This window comes from Panthera onca, chromosome D4, assembly GCF_046562875.1.
Source record: "Panthera onca isolate mPanOnc1 chromosome D4, mPanOnc1 haplotype 2, whole genome shotgun sequence".
Taxonomy (NCBI): Eukaryota; Metazoa; Chordata; class Mammalia; order Carnivora; family Felidae; genus Panthera; species Panthera onca.
The window spans coordinates 12,353,045-12,368,697 of NC_138351.1; the positions used below are offsets into that span (position 1 = coordinate 12,353,045).

Sequence of the window (15,653 nt, forward strand, 5' to 3'; positions counted from 1 at the left end):
GTTTGCCCACTAAAATCTGCCCTTTAGGAGAACAGGAGCTATATGACTTCGTTTTGTTACCTTTAAACCACTTAACAAAACAGCACTTGGCCCCATGTTGGTCTTTTGGGAAAGCCTTAGAGATAACAGTTTCTTGAGGGTGGTGCCTGATGTCCCAATTTAAGACAACACCACACCTGTTCATCAGCCCTGGAAAGGGGTTGATGTCTGCTCAGGCTTTTGCTGGTGGCCCCAGGTCCGTCATGATGCAGGTGGATGATGGCAGGGAGCTTCTGTTGGCAGTGGGAGAAGGGGGAAAGTGGTCAGTATGAGAGAGTTCTGGGGAAGCTACAGAAGCCATTGCATTGTATTGCTTTTCTTCTCTAGCTGTTCTTGACTTTCTGCCAACTCGGGAGGTACCTCACCTTGAGCCAGACAAGTAATTCTCAATACTTGGCAAAACCAGCTGCTCCAGTTTTTGGTGGAGGCAGGGTCCCGTCTTAGATGCAGCGTGCAGATACTGAAGTAGCTGAGCCTTTAGAACACATCATCCATAATACGTAATCCGAAAACACATGCACAGGATAAGGTACTTGACATCCTATCTCCTGGATTTCAAGCCATTTTCAAGGCTCATTGCGTCCGCAGGTTGGACCAGTTGACATTGATTGTGGACTTGCTTCGTATTAATTATAGGTGGGTTCTCGTTGAGCCTCCCCATGGCCCTGTGGCATAAGTGAGTGCCATGATTCCCTTTCTAATATGGAGAAATGGAGATGCGGGACAGGTGACACCTCCCGGGTCCCCAGAGCTCACGTTCTGGGACCCAGCTCACACACAGGCATCTCTGACTCCAGACCCAGGCCCTCTTACCAGTGTGCTCTCCATAAGGAGCCTCTAGGTACCAAAGGGGAACATCTGCTAAAATGAAAACCGTAAGTCCCACCACGGGTTTGAAGAGGGTGGGCTTCAAGTGCACGGTGACAGTTTTCCCGCTCCGACGCAGAGCTGGTGGGAAAGGTGCTGTAGAGAAAAGACGCTACGAATGCAGAGAACTCGGTTTGGAGAGGGCAGTGGGTTAACGTGCGACCTTCTTCACCGAAGGAGGGAGCGAGGAGAACAGTGACCGAGGAACACAAAATAAAATCAGGAACCCAAACATTTAATTTTAAAAGTTTAATGGAAAGTGTAATCAAGCCCATTAACACCTCCCAACTGTTACCAACATGCCTGTGCATCAAATCCGATTGACTGAAGAGCAGGACTTCTTTCTGAGAAATGTGACAGTTACAGTGAAGTATATGGTTTGACAAAGATTGTTTTTCACCTCGTGTGGAGAGGGAGACGAGGCTTTCGATGTGCTGTTGGGTCCTGCGTGAGCAGCTTTCAAGAATGCTCCTCGACTGCCAGCAGAAATGGCAGGATTTTCAAGCCAGTGTTTGTTTTTACCCTCCCTTCAAACCAAATGGAGCCTTGTAAAAATTTCTACAGAAGAAAAATAGGAGGCTGAAAGCATCTTCCTCGCCCCTAGGTAAACTCCTTTTCCTTTGCCTGAAAGATCACCTAAAATGAGAGAATTTAAGTATCCCCAACATATGGCGGTGGTGGTTCTGTGCCTAACCAGCTTTCGTTTTAAGTAACTTGTCACGCAGAAATAGAAATATATAACAGTTCAACTTAATAGAAGCAGAAGTCCTTGGGCTTATGAAATGGAATGCTGCCATATCTAGTATATAAGGGTTTTCTGCTCGGGTGTGCGAAGAACCTGCCTGTCTTTGATTTTCTAGTTGACCGTAAATGTAGAGGTAAGGTCAAGCAAGGTAGGTTCCCGAATGGAAGGACTCACAAAATATCCGAGGGGAGGAAGGAGAGTGAAGGAAATGTCCCCACTGGGAATCCTGGGAAGCCTGAGGAGAGCCACAGCAGGAAGGGGAAGTGACCTCAGGGGGATGTGACCGTAGCAACTCTGCCTTTGAAGATGGGTCTGGAAAGCCTTTGAGGTTGGCCAGTGTGGATCCGGTTGTGGATTCCAGTGTGAGTCAGTCACATGGATGACCGTGTGAAGTAGAGCAGGACCGTCAACGCTCAAACCAAAGGAGACAAAGGACAGCAAACCCTAGTGGCTTCTAAAATGGTGCTGAGAAGCTCCATAGCTTAGGAGAAACTTCTGGAATTTGGTGATGGACGGAGTTGCAGAGGCTGAAGGAGCGTTCGAGAGTTTCCAAGGTCTGGGAAAATGTTACGAAGTTTAGAAAATGGCTCAGAACTATCTCGTGGCATGTTACCCAGCTTGCTGTGCACCCGTCACACGTGATCTTGTCTTCCTCCCGGAAACCTTCACCTCCAGCAAGTAGAAACACTTCCAAAGGGGGAAATCGGTTTGATTTCGGCGGGACTTTATTCGTTTGACATCCGTGCTGAGTCCCCGCGCTGCTGCGGGAACCCGGGGCCCGCGTGATGGCCTTGTGAAAGGCAAGGTACTTCCTGGGCCACGTCCTAGTTCCAGCGCTTTCCAGGAAGACGAGCACATGCTGGCTTCTGAGAGGCTTTGGCTCACGTAAACAGCTGCTCATCCCCGTCAGCGGCAGTCAACACTTTCCATCTGGCCCCCTCCCCTGCAAGTGAATGTTCCTTTGATGTCACCAGTGTTCTTCCTTCAAAGACATTTTTTAATGTAGTGCTTTGATCAGGCGAGTAGAACTCTTCTCTCCTCACTTTCATCCCTTGAAATTCTGCCCTCCTGCCTGGCGAGGAATTTCTGCCTCCCCCACAAGCGTGAAGTGGCCAAGAACAATCTGTTATTTATGAGTTTATGGATTAAATTTCAACTTTTTATTTCAGATGGACACACCTGTGCCCCTTCCTACATGTCTGCTTCAAAAAACCCGTTTCCAAAGGGGGTGCGTTTGCCCCTGGACACGTCGGCTGCCCATAGCTCTTCAGGATGCAGGGAAGTTAAACCCTGATGGTTACCTTAAATACCGGTGCCCAAACCTGAATGTGAGCCTGCTTGGAGTCCGTGTCTCGCTGACTTCCTCCCTTCGTTTCTCCACACGAAGACCTCGTGTGTAAACTTTGCCCGTTTGTCCACGTTCTGCCGGCTCCAGCCGTTTCCAAAACCAAACGTGCTGGATGCCAGCACTCTGCTCCCCAAGTTCTCGTTCTCACGCACCTGCTAACCTGGCTTCAGACAATGACGTGCATCCTCAGGAGGTAGAGATTAGACATCCGCTGATGGTCCTCTCTCCGAAACAGCTCCCCACCTTCTTTCTAGATTATTTGCAATTTCAGGGGAAGAAAAAAAAGCAACAGCCTCATCTTCACAGAACAACGAAAGCAGTGATCCCAGGTTGCAGATTTCCTTTTCTATGCTCAGATGTGCAGGGGAAAGTCGAGTTTTTTGTTTTTTGTTTTTTAATTTTCCGCTACACTTGCTCACTAGAACCCACCTCCACAAACGTAAGCTTACACATTTAATGATGTTTCCGTCTCTTCTCGTTTGGTCACCTCCGCAGTTTAAATATTCTCCTTGTTCAGAGTTGAGCTCTCTCTCTCTCCGGGCAGGTGTAAGCCATCCCTCTTTCATTCCTCCATTTTTTTAGGGAAACACCATTGGAGTTTCTATCGCTCGGTGATACATGGAGACAAGAACATTGCCTCAAGCTCCATAACTTTCTGTATTTTGTTTTTCCCTCTCAAATCCTCATGCTTGTGCCCCATGGAATGTGGCATTGAGTCGCCCTCTTAGACGTTCTTCAGTTGTGACCGTGCACATGCTACTATTTTAAAAACTAAATTGTAATGCCTCAAGACCCCAGAGACTTTCTGTAACTTGCAGGGTTTTCTGTCCCTTCTCCAAATTCGCCCTCTAAGCATGCATTGGGTGTTCTTTTAGGCTGTGCATTGCTCACCGCCAATGGTGACTTTCCCAAACCCAAAACTCCTCCTGCCCCGTGGAACCTTTCGTGATCTCGGAGCAGGGACTGGCTTGATTTCCCTGACTTCAGACCACACCGGCATCTCATTCGACAAATCCTTTGTCACCTCCCTACTGAATTAATCCCATGGCATTCAGCAAATAGTTTTGAATTCTTGCTCTGCATAAGGTTCTGTGTGAAGTCTGTGGGTACAAAAAACAAAAAATGAATAGACTATGGTCCTTACCTTTAAGGAGCATAGAGTTTACAGTTTAAATGCAAACTGTCAAGTGCTTATTTATGGCAGACAGGTACTCCCGTTTTTCTTCCCTCTCCTTGTCCATTAGAGTGAGCAGAGAGAGGGAAGGCGGGGGGTACTTTTTCCCCTTTACCCGGAGAAGAGGAAGACTGTAGTGGCTCATGATGAGGATCCGGGAATCTCACCTCATTCATTGAAGTAGGTGTGGAAACGTGCAGCAAGTGTGGTTTGTGAGTCTCCTTGAGCAGCTGGCCCAATGCCCAGAAGATACATAATCAGAAGGGCTTGGCAGTTTTAATACATTAGGGGTTTTTTTCCATTTTTAATTTTTTTGTATTTTATTTTATTTTTAAACATGAACTTTATTGTCACATTGGTTTCCATACCACACCCAGTGCTCATCCCAACAGGTGCCCTCCTCAATACCCATCGCCCACCCTCCCCTCCCTCCCACCTCCCATCAACCCTCAGTTTGTTCTGTTTTTAAGAGTCTCTTATGCGTTGGCTCTCTCCCTCTCTAACCTCTTTTTTTTTTCCTTCCCCTCCCCCATGGGTTCCTGTTACGTTTCTCAGGATCCACATAAGAGTGAAAACATATGGTATCTGTCTTTCTCTGGATGACTTATTTCACTGAGCATGACACTCTCCAGTTCCATCCACATGGCTACAAAAGGCCATGTTTCATTCTTTCTCATTGCCACGTAGTATTCCATTGTGTATATAAACCACAATTTCTAAATGTGTTTACAAAATAATTTAAGGCATCTTTAGTTGTAGAAACAAAGTATCTATGAAGAAAAAACCCAAATTCACCCAAAACCGAAGTTGGTGTATAGATATGACTGTATATATGGTCATATATAATCTTTTAAAATGGTACGTGGCTATCTCTGATGCCTATAAAATACACTTTGAGGGGCGCCTGGGTGGCTCAGTCGGTTGAGCGTCTGACTTCGGCTCAGGTCATGATCTCACGGTCCATGAGTCCGAGCCCCGCGTCGGGCTCTGTGCTGACAGCTCGGAGCCTGGAGCCTGCTTCCGATTCTGTGTCTCCCTCTCTCTATGACCCTCCTCCGTTCATGCTCTGTCTCTCTCTGTCTCAAAATATAAATAAACATTAAAATAATTTTTTTTAAATAAAATAAAATACACTTTGAGTATTGCAAGCGTTTCACGTGAGCACAGAAAGCAGTGGTACGTGTTAATCAAGCACAGCCCAGAGGTCTCAATCACTGCATTAGACACAGTGCAAAACACATCGTTGCCGTAAGCAGACTAAGGATTGAATATTTATTTCAGTCTGGTTTCCCCACCAAAATTGAAGAGCTCGTCACAGCCTATTTTTTCTTTTTATTGCATTAGCAAAGCGCACTCCGAGCCTTATTGAGGAAATTAAATTAAATTTAAAAGGCAGTATTCAGCTTTAACTGACTTGCACATACAGGTAATTCAGAAGCCGGACTCCAAGGGACCTACTTTGCATGGAATGACAGACCCTTGGGTTCATTGTTCCCTAAACCAGGGCGTCCAGGAATGTCTCCTTTCGTAAAAGCTACAGGAGACTACCTTCAGTTGTCTTATGTTGTTGAAATTCACACGAGTGTTTTTGCCAATCACGTATTCTTTATTCAAGCGCGAGACTATAGGCGAGGGGGGGAACATTACTCGGGGCCTTTGATACACCTTCCCGTCAGCTCCACGTTTTGTTGACTTGGTTATTCTTTAGACCTTCTGTCAGTGAGTGAGCAGGTGAGGTGAGGAGCAAACATAGCAAGTTTCCTGCTTTAACCCCTTAAGTTAGGATCCCAGATAATTAATTTTCATCTTTGTGCCCTCTCTACCTGCCACCAGCCGAGACAGTAGTAAGCGAAGTCCACATGGAATATAAATGCATTTCACCTAGGGCTGCCCCGGGTGGCTCAGTTGCTGAAGCACCCAAAACTTCGGCTCAGGTCATGATCTCACGGTTCGTGGGTTCAAGCCCCACATCAGGATTCTCTCTCTCCCTCTTTCTCTGCCCCTCCCCGACTTGTGCGTGCTCTCTTTCTCTGTGTGTCTCAAAAACAAATAAAAAATAAAATGCATTTCACCTAAGCACCTCAGTAAATTAAACTTTCCTTTTGAAAAATTCAAATATACACAAAAGGGGACAGAACGCATGAGGAACCACTATGTTCCCTGTACCCAGCTTCAGGAATTTTCAACTCCTGGCCAATCTTGTTTCATCTCACTGCCTCCTGCCCCCACCCCTCCCAGAATTTGAAGCATGTTCTGGGTATCCCATTATTTGACTCAAACATTAAGAATCCCTAAAAACTAAAGACTCCTTTCTTAAAAAAAAAAAAAAAACAACAACTATAATTTCATTATCGTATCTTTACAAAATTAGTTAATTCTTACTTGTCAGTATTCAAATTTCTTTTCTTTTTTTTAAAGTTGGCTCTGCGCCCAGGGTGGAGCCCAACACTGGACTTGAACTCATGACCCTGAGACCAAGACCTGAGCTGAGATCAAGAGCCAGACGCTTAACCAGCTGAGTCACCCAGGACCCCCCGAAACCTCTAATGGCTTCAGAAACAGTTGGGTTAGTTTGGATTAGGATTTAAACATGGTCTACTTGTGGGGCGCCTGGGCGGCTCAGTCAGTTAAGCATCCGACTTCGGCTCAGGTCATGATCTCGCAGTTCTTGAGTTCGAGCCGCACATTGAGCTCTGTGCTGACAGCCTGGAGCCTGGTTCGGATTCTGTGTCTCCCTCTCTCTTTGCCTCTCCCTCACTCGCATTCTGACACTTTCTCTCAAAAATAAATAAAACATTAAATAAATAAGGTCTACTTGTTAAGTAGCAGCCCCCCTGCCCCAACCCCCTCACTTGTGTTTGTAACTACCTCTGGCGTCCGTAGGTTTGAAAACACTGTGGTCTTTATCCTTCTGACAACACAGAGCATGTAATCACAGTAAATACTTTTAGTACTGAGGATTTTTCACAAGCATTATCATCTTGAAATGCAATATCAAATTCTTATGTCGGAGTTATAAGATGTAGTACTGTAGATTCTTAGTGAATATTTTGGTTTTCTGTTGCTGGCTCACGTGGATAGCACAATAAAAAGTACACATTTCTGCTATGATCAGGGTGCACATCAGGGACCACAAAGCAAAAGAAGCCTTTGGTGGGTGGAACAGTCTGGTATGTATGATAGGAAAAGTGTAGATACAACCGAGCGTGATTCCATAGAGGGCCACTGACAGTGTGCTTCATTTTTCAGAGGGGAGATGTGTTCTCGATGTTTTATGGAGATCGTGAGTATAATTTTCAGGAAGCAAAGAGTTGAGATAGTCTTTGAAGAACCAGGAAGATTTGAAAAGATAGTAAGGACCTTCCAGAAGACACAGCATTAGCAGTGCTATCAGGGGTTACATCTTTAGGGCACATTTATGGGTAGTTAAGGGATTTCAGCTTGACCAGCCTGGAAGATATGTCAGTACAGATCTTAAGTATGGGATAGGCAGTTGTTGGCTGGGGCCACCGTCGCAAGGACCTTCAGTCACAAGGACCTGAGTGATGGTGAGAGACTGAAGGTTTTTGACCTGGTCAAGTGAGGGGGGTGGTCGGGAATCCATGGGAAGGTGGAGGGAAAAGAAGTTGAAATCAAAGCATTAGCACAAAGGAATGTTCCAATTAGAAGCTGCAAGACTAGGCAGCTTAATGAAAAGAGAAGGAGTCAGGGAGTCTGAAACCCACATCAGAATGATTTCGAATAAAAAAAAGTAGGGGAAAGAACTGCTTTGGGGGAAAAATAAGCCTTTACGGTTACAGCAAGGCAGTTGCATAGAAGTTTCCGGATGTCCAGAAGCCCAATGCAAATACGCAGGGCTGAGCTCAGGAGTGAGTTTGGCCTAAAGAAAAGATCTTAGGAATTGTCTGTAGAGAGGTGATAGCTGGACGTGACCCCCTAAAAGATGTTCACGTTTTTTCCACTTCTCCCTCCAACTCCCCTGCTGCCATCTGCGTTCAGGTATCCTCTCTTAAAAAAAAAAAAAAGTTTTTTTTATTTGATTGGAGCTGATGTTACATTCGTTTCAGGTGTGGCATGTAGTGATTGGACAAGTGTAAACATTAGGCCGTGCTCACAAGTACAGCTGCCATCTGTCACCATCCAAGCTATCACCATACCGTCAACTCTGTTCCCCGTGCTGTGCCTTTTGTGACTTGTTCATCCCACAGCTGGAAGCCTGTGTCTGCCCCGCCCCCCCTTCCCCCATTTTGCCCTTCCCCCTACCCCTTCTCTCTGGCAATCATGAGTTCCCTTTTGTTCTTTTTTTTTTTTTAATTTCACATATGAAATAAATCATGTATCTTTCTGTCACTTGTTTCACTTTGCGGAATACCCGTTAGGTCCGTCTCTGTTGTCACAAATGGCATTATCTCATCCTTTCTATGGCTGCATAATATTTCATCGTGCGTATACGCATATGCATCTTTCTTATCCTAAATTCGTCTTTCAGTGGACAGTTAGGTTGCTTCCATACCTTGACTATTGTAAATAATGCTGCACTAAACATAGGGGTGCAGATACCTTTTTGAATGAGTGTTTTCATTGTCTTTTGGTAAATACCCAGTAGGGGCACTATTGGATCATGTGGTATTTCTATTTTTTTAATGTTTTTGCTTATTTTTGAGAGCAAGAGAGAAAGATGAGGGGAGGGGCAGAGGGAGAGGGAGACAGAGGATCTGAAGCGGGCTCTGTGCTGAGAGCAGAGAGCCCCATGCGGGGCTCAAAAGTCGTGAACCGTGAGATCCTGACCTGAGCCAAAGGCAGATGTTTAACCGACTGGGCCACCCAGGTGCCCCTCTATTTTTAGTTTTTTAAGGAACTTCCATACTTTTTTCCATTGTGACTACACCAGTTTGCCTTTCCACAAGCAATGTGCCCAGGTTCCCTTTTCTCCGCATCCTCACCAATACATGTTATTTCTTGTCTTTATTTTTTAAGTTTATTTATTTTGAGAGATCGGAGGAGGCCCAGAGAGAGAGGGAGAGAAAAAAAATCCCAAGCAAGCTCAGCACCATCAGCACAGAGCCGGACATGGGGCTTGAACCCACAAACCATGAGATCGTGACCCGAGCCAAAACCAACAGTCAGATGCTTAACCTACAGAGCCACTCAGGCACCCCTCTTGTCTTTTTTATTATAGCCATTCTGATAGGCGTAAGGCAGTATTTCATTATGGTTTTGATTTGTATTTCCCTGATGATTACTGATGTTGAGCATCTTTTTATGTGTCTCTTGGCCATCTGTATGGCGTCTTTGGAGAAATGGTCTATTCAGGTCCTCTGGCCATTTTTTAGTTGGAGTTTTGGTTTTTCGTCTTGAGTTGTGTAAGTTCATATATTTCGAATATTAACTCCTTATTGGATATGTCATTTGCAGATACCTTCTCGAATTCAGTAGGTTGCCTTTTTGTTTTGTTGATGGTTTCCTTTGCTTTGCAAAAGCTTTTTAGTTTGATATAGTTCCAGTAGTTGAATCTTGCTTTTTGTTTCCTTGCCTTAGGAGAGACACGTAGAAAAATGTTGCTATGGCTGATGTCAGAGAAATTACTTACTACCTGTGCTCTCTTTAGGATTTTTGTGGTTTCCAGTCTCACATTTAGGTCTTTAATCCGTTTTGAGTTTATTTTTGCATATGGTATGAGAAAGCAGTCCAGTCTTAATGTTTTGCACGTAGCTGTCCGGTTTTCCCAGCGCCTTTTATTGAAGAGACTGTCTTTCTCCCCAGTTGTAAGTTCTTGCTTCCTTTGTCATAGATTAATTGACTGCATAGGCGTGGGTTTACTTCTGGGCTGTCTATTTTGTTCTATTGATCTGTTTTTGTGCCAGTACCATTCTGTTTTGATGGCTACACTTTTGTAGTAATATCTTAAAATCTGGGAGCGTGCTGCCTCCAGCTTTGTTCTTCTTTTTTCAGGATTGCTTCAGCTAGTCAGGTCACAAAGTAATTGCTGTGGAGCCTAAGTATCGTCTCTTATCCAAGCTATTGAAACCCTTTAGTCAAAAACAGGCACCCTTTGTGTGGGGTATCTCTACAGTTTCCTGACTGTTTTCTTCCAGGCCTTATTCCAACCTGTAATTGGAGTTTGTGTGATTTTGAGGATGGTATTGTTGTCTATTTTACTTAGCTCTGAAGTCCTGGCAACTTCATTGTGCCTGGGACAACACTAAACACTCACTTCTAGTCGAGTCGAGAGCCCATGAATGTCGCCACTGAGAAGCAGAGAAGAAGAATGTTGAGAGAATTTCAGTGAACATCTTTGGATCATTGTCCTGCGGATGATCCAGAGGAAGTCGGGACTTGGGATCACGATCCAAAGGAAAGACAGACCGGAAGGCAAAGAACAAGAGCTGAGGGCACGTGGAGATTCCGGGGGGCGTGGTCAGCCCGGATGATTGCACGGGCGGGGGGTGAACGGCGACGGTAACAGCTAACAGTTATCGGGCACTCTGTGTATGCCAGTTGCTGTCCTAAGACTCAACGTGGATTAACTCAGTCTTCGAAGTAACTCCGTGAGGCTGGAGTTCCCGTGATCTCTCTCTTGCAGATGAGGAAACGGGGCCCAGCACAGTCCATACTTTGCCCCGGGGGCGAACGAGTAGGGAAGCCATGGGTCGACCAAGCCCACCTGCCCCCGGAGCACAGAGTCTTAACCACCGTGCAGCTGCTGTCGCTCCTCGTAGCAGGGGGACAGAACACAGTGCGGGGGGGCAGTGGGGCACAGCAGGTGGAATAGAAAGAGGAGGACCAGGCAGTCTTTGTCACATGTGGCCACGAGGAGAGGACAGAAGTGCCTGTCGTTCTGCATTAGGACGTTTCCCACACCATGTCACCAGGCCTCCAGAAACCACATGTGAATTAAGAGCAGTCCCCACCTGTCACCAGCCGTGAGAACACGGAGAAGGTGCTTTCTTCAGGAACATATAGTTTTGCTGCCGTCCTCAGGATGCTGCTTTGACCTTGACTTTTTACTATCTTCCAGTATCATTATTGCCTTAAAATAGTCCTTGGGAAAGAAGGGGGAAGCCAATCTGACTTTGGCAATAAAAGCGTTAGCGATACTCCGTCTTGATTTCGTTTTTACACGCGTCTGTGAAATCAGTCCTGCTTTCTTCTTTTTACAAGTGGGGAAGTAAAGTCTCACCAAAGCTAGACAGAAAAGCACCTGTGTTTGCATTGCAACCTGAGTTTTGCACAGCAGCCGCACGGGCGCAGGATCCCCCAGCGACAGCCAGGTCAGGCAAACATTCTGGGAAAAAAAAAAAAATGCGCCTCAGTGACAGACTTGACTGACGGGTGTCTGTCCTGTTGCAGAATGTTGCACACTCTCAAAGCCCACACATGCAAAGATTTTGGCAGATATATTTGATTCCTTTAATTAAGGAAGCAGGAGGATATGCATAACAACGACTTTGTTCCTAATTGATGTGGGTCTGCAATGCACATGACTAAAATCTGTTCCCAGGATTTTTCATTACGGAAGTTTTTGAATTTGACTTAAAATACATGCCTGCATATTTATCTTTTCCTTCCTTAACATTTTTTTTTATATAAGTGGTGACTTTAACCTGTAATCTAATTATCATGGCCAACTTCCCACACATGGGAATAGAACTTATCTTTTTTAAGCCTTTCACTCTGAAAGCGGGAGCCTGGCCTGCTCAAGACAGTTCAGGGTCCTTCAGGGACTCCCAACAATCCAGTTTAGGAGTACAGGGAAAAATGATTCACTTTTAAAAATTTACGTGTAGGGGCGCCTGAGTGGCTCAGTCGATTGAGCATCCGACTTCGGCTCAGGTCATGATCTCACGGTTCGTGGGTTCGAGCCCCGAGTCAGGCTCTGTGGTGACAGCTCGGAGCCTGGAGCCTGCTTTGGATTCTGTGTCTCCCTCTCTCTGCCCCTCCCCTACTCGCTCTGTGTCTCTGTCTCTCAGTAATGAATCAACGTTAAAAAATTTTTTTTAAATTAAAATTTACATGTAGCTTTTTCTTAGTTAATTCTCCCTTGAGGCTTGTTTTTGTTTGTTTTTTTAAGTAAACCAGATAGATACTTGGCCACTTACAGCATCAGGGGTTCAAATTGGACCCCAGCTTGACTTTGTGTCACTTAGAAAGTGCACGTGTCCTCTTTGGCCTGTCCTGAGGCAAGAGAAGTGACTGGAAGTACCAACCAAACTGTATAGGTTGTACGTGGCATTGAAAATATAAGAAAAAATGTTTCATAAAGAAAGCTTTTGAACAGGCACAGCTAACTTGTGGACGCTCTGCAGGGACAAAGAAAGAAAGATGATGGTGTCAAGATTACCTTTCCATTTTCCCGCCTCTCAGTTTACCTCTCTGGATGCCCGCCAGGAACATTCACACTGTTGTCTCGCGGTCTGATGAGCACTTGCTTTTGAAGCCAGTTTGCCGCCCTGAAGGGACTTTTACCAGTGGGTAGTTCGGGGGCTGTGCCGGGCATGAGGCTGTGATTTTTTTGCCCGCCGAAATCAGGACTCTTCCCCCCGACGGATCGTGCGGTCATCGCTTTATACCCATTGACCAGAATTGCCGTTCTGTCAGCTGATCTTTTCCTCGTCGGCCTTCAACCCAGAACTTTTGACAAGGCCCACGAGGGCGCTGGTGAGCAGGCTGAACGCACAGTTGTATTTTCAGTGGCTTTCTGTGCATTTTTATTTTCAGAAGTGTAAGGTTAAGGGCGTTTACTTCCGAGATGACGTCTGTCATCTCTCACACTAGTGTGAGCAATGAGTCACTATGACTTGAAATCAGGATGACGATCGCAAGCAGTTAATTCGGCATTTTCTTTGTACCCGGAATGTTCCTAGGCTCTTTCTCTGCATGTCCGTGTTGAATTTTTACAAAGCACCCCATACAGTATACAACATTATTGTCACCACTTTATAGAGGAGGAAGCAGGCAGAGGGGGGTGATGTAAGCTGCCTAGGCCACACTCTTTACCTTTTATGTCCTTCCCCCGGACGCGTGCGCACTGACAAATGTCATTGGGAAGACTGGTGGCGATTGTCGTGCAAGGTCTCTGATGCCACATGGGTGGGCACTGTTCCCCAGCCATCTTTGCGGTGTGGCTGAGAATTGCAAAGCCCAAGGACCTTGTACCCTTGTTGCTATCTGAAGAAAGCATCCAGTATCTGTGAGGGTTTCTCTTCAAGAGGCTGGGTCCTTGGCAACCGTGATGCAGAACTGTTTTGTTTGCTTATGTGGCTCCGTGCCACCGTGTGGGGGCATAAGGCACCGATAAACCTCTGTGGGGAACCGACCAGTGAGTCTGAGGCTCACACGTTGGGTCAGTGGTGAGGAACTTTTCCTGCCACCCTTCCCGCCTCCTCCAATCTTGGCCTCCATTTCTTCTTAGGGTAGGGAGGCTCGGTCTACACTGCTGTCAGGCCACTCTCTGATCTCATGGGTTATAAAGTTCCATGGCCAAAACCTCTAAAATAGAAAGATTTTCCTCTCAGCTCTTGCCTGCCTCCTTTCTTTTTTATTTATTTATTTTTAATTTTTGTTTTAAATGTTTATCTATTTTTGAGACAGAGGGAGACAGAGCGCAAGTGGGAGAGGGGCAGAGAGAGAGGGAGACACAGAATCCGAAGCAGGCTCCAGGCTCTGAGCTGTCAGCACCGAGCCTGATGCGGGGCTCGAACCCACGAACCGTGAGATGATGACCTGAGCCAAAGTCAGATGCTTAACCGACTGAGCCACCCAGGCACCCCCTTGCCTGCCTTCTTTCTTAATTTAGTAAACCATAAGATGAATAGTTGATGCTCATGTACAGCCCCTTTCATTCTTCCTCATTGATGGCAAAGATGTACGAGACCCAGGGATAACCGTATTTCTGGAAGGCCTCCTGTGCCATAGTTCACAAATCCCGTGACAGATGGTATTCATGAAGTGGCAGCCACAGGTGTTTGAATACTCGGGCTCGACCCCTGTTCCCTGTATCATAAATGTCTGATCAAAAAGCAGCTAGGCCGAGGGGGAATGAGAAGCCTTAGAAATGCTGCGTATTCTGTCTCTGGTTAAACAATGACTATAGACTCTGATCCTCAGAGGCGGTTCCTAACTAGGGTACAGTGACAGATTATCATGTTGTTCTGCCATGCAGGCTTGGCTTAATTTCTGGGCTTTTTTGATTTCCCAAACAGCTTTGTGTGAGAAACGCCAGGCATTTAAAACCCTGCTGTACAGGAGATTCATGTACAAAGCACAAGGAGGAGAACTTTATCATGGAGGAAAATGCCCCATTTTCATGCGCTCCTGAATACTTTTCCTCCACTAAGGAAGCATCCTGAGTGTCAGAGCCCCACCTACGCTGGGAAGCCGTGTTGACTGCTTCTCCCCTTGACCTTACCTCCTACCGTTTTCCTGTCAGAACACCTCTACCTCCTTTGTCTGGCGGCCTCTGCTACTTTTATTTTTATTTATTTTTAATTTTTTTTTAATGTTTATTTATTTATTTTGAGAGTGAAAGGGAGAGGGAGAATCCCAAGCAGGCTCCATGCTGTAAGCACAGACCCTGATGCGGGGCTCAATCCCACAAACATGAGATCATGACCTGGGCCAGATCAAGAGTCTGACGCTTAACCAACTAAGCCACCCAGGTGCTTTTGAGATCTTAATTTTTAAAAACACTTGTACAGGGGGTGCACCTGGGTGGCTCAGTCAGTTGAGCGTCCAACTTCGGCTCAGGTCATGACCTCGCGGTCTGTGAGTTCGAGCCCCGCATCAGGCTCTGTGCTGACAGCTCAGAGCCTGGAGCCTGCTTTGGATTTTATGTGGGGGTCTCTCTCTCTCTCTCTGCTCCTCCCCCACTCGTGCTCGCTCGCTTTCTCTCTCTTTCTCAAAAATCAATAAACACGTTTTAAAAAGTTTAAAAACAGTTGTACAGGGAACCGAATGGCAGCTTTGAAAGACACGCTTTCCAAAAAGTTTAAAAACAGTTGTACAGGGAACCGAATGGCACCTTTGAAAGACACGCTTTCCAAAGGAGACCACCGAACTCCAGCAAGGTCAAGATTGGGAGAACAGAATCCAAACAAAAACGCATTCCGGCTGAGTCTTCACGCTGAGGAGGCTTCTAGAGACCAGTACCCGTTGGTGTCTGTGCTCCTCGTGCTGAAGAGTGTGGCTGCTGGAGTTGCCTGCCCGGGTTCCTATCCCGACAGCACCACTCATGAAGTGTGTGATATTGAGCAAATCACTTCCTCTCTCTCTCTCTGTCTCGATTTGTTCGTAAGATAGAGACAATAATAGTACCTAACTCAAAGAGGTGTGAGGGTTGAATCCAAGGTGACCTACTGAGAACCTGGCCCGTGGGAAGTGTTCAATAAATGTTATGGGTGAAACATTTATGAAGGGTTAGGAAAAGATGTGCTCCCTTTAAATTTGCATAAAAAATATCATCTTGGAGCCATTGTGATAAT

The 15,653-nt window shown here is 45.9% G+C and overlaps 1 protein-coding gene across 4 annotated transcripts in view; it reads left to right on the plus strand.

Moving 5' to 3' along the window:
* PIP5K1B (phosphatidylinositol-4-phosphate 5-kinase type 1 beta) overlaps positions 1-15,653 on the plus strand; it is a 309,163-nt gene that overhangs the window by 201,948 nt on the left and 91,562 nt on the right. The gene's annotated exons all lie outside the window — the stretch shown is intronic.